Source organism: Schistocerca serialis, unplaced genomic scaffold (assembly GCF_023864345.2).
Source record: "Schistocerca serialis cubense isolate TAMUIC-IGC-003099 unplaced genomic scaffold, iqSchSeri2.2 HiC_scaffold_1173, whole genome shotgun sequence".
NCBI lineage: Eukaryota > Metazoa > Arthropoda > Insecta > Orthoptera > Acrididae > Schistocerca > Schistocerca serialis.
In genome coordinates this window covers 321,584-322,500 of record NW_026047374.1, presented here as the reverse complement: position 1 = coordinate 322,500, position 917 = coordinate 321,584, and the positions used below count along the sequence as shown (strand labels likewise).

The 917-nt window shown below is 51.8% G+C and overlaps 1 non-coding gene across 1 annotated transcript in view; it reads right to left on the bottom strand.

Moving 5' to 3' along the window:
* Window positions 1–917, bottom strand: part of LOC126433719 (small subunit ribosomal RNA) — a 1,910-nt gene extending 993 nt beyond the window's left edge. The window contains exon 1 of the ribosomal RNA XR_007578699.1: window positions 1–917. This exon is cut by the window's left edge and continues 993 nt beyond it. This is a non-coding gene — a ribosomal RNA (small subunit ribosomal RNA).

The following is a 917-nucleotide window of genomic DNA, read 5'->3' as shown; positions in this document are numbered from 1 at the left end:
GTCCTATTCCATTATTCCATGCACACAGTATTCAGGCGGGCTTGCCTGCTTTAAGCACTCTAATTTGTTCAAAGTAAACGTGCCGGCCCACCGAGACACTCACTCAAGAGCACCCTGGTAGGATTGCAACGGGGTCCGCCTCGGGACGCACGAGCACGCACGAGGCGCGTCGCACGCCTTCGACTCGCCCCACCGGCAGGACGTCCCACGATACATGCCAGTTAAACACCGACGGGCGGTGAACCAACAGCGTGGGACACAAATCCAACTACGAGCTTTTTAACCGCAACAACTTTAATATACGCTATTGGAGCTGGAATTACCGCGGCTGCTGGCACCAGACTTGCCCTCCAATAGATACTCGTTAAAGGATTTAAAGTGTACTCATTCCGATTACGGGGCCTCGGATGAGTCCCGTATCGTTATTTTTCGTCACTACCTCCCCGTGCCGGGAGTGGGTAATTTGCGCGCCTGCTGCCTTCCTTGGATGTGGTAGCCGTTTCTCAGGCTCCCTCTCCGGAATCGAACCCTGATTCCCCGTTACCCGTTACAACCATGGTAGGCGCAGAACCTACCATCGACAGTTGATAAGGCAGACATTTGAAAGATGCGTCGCCGGTACGAGGACCGTGCGATCAGCCCAAAGTTATTCAGAGTCACCAAGGCAAACGGACCGGACGAGCCGACCGATTGGTTTTGATCTAATAAAAGCGTCCCTTCCATCTCTGGTCGGGACTCTGTTTGCATGTATTAGCTCTAGAATTACCACAGTTATCCAAGTAACGTGGGTACGATCTAAGGAACCATAACTGATTTAATGAGCCATTCGCGGTTTCACCTTAATGCGGCTTGTACTGAGACATGCATGGCTTAATCTTTGAGACAAGCATATGACTACTGGCAGGATCAACCAGGGA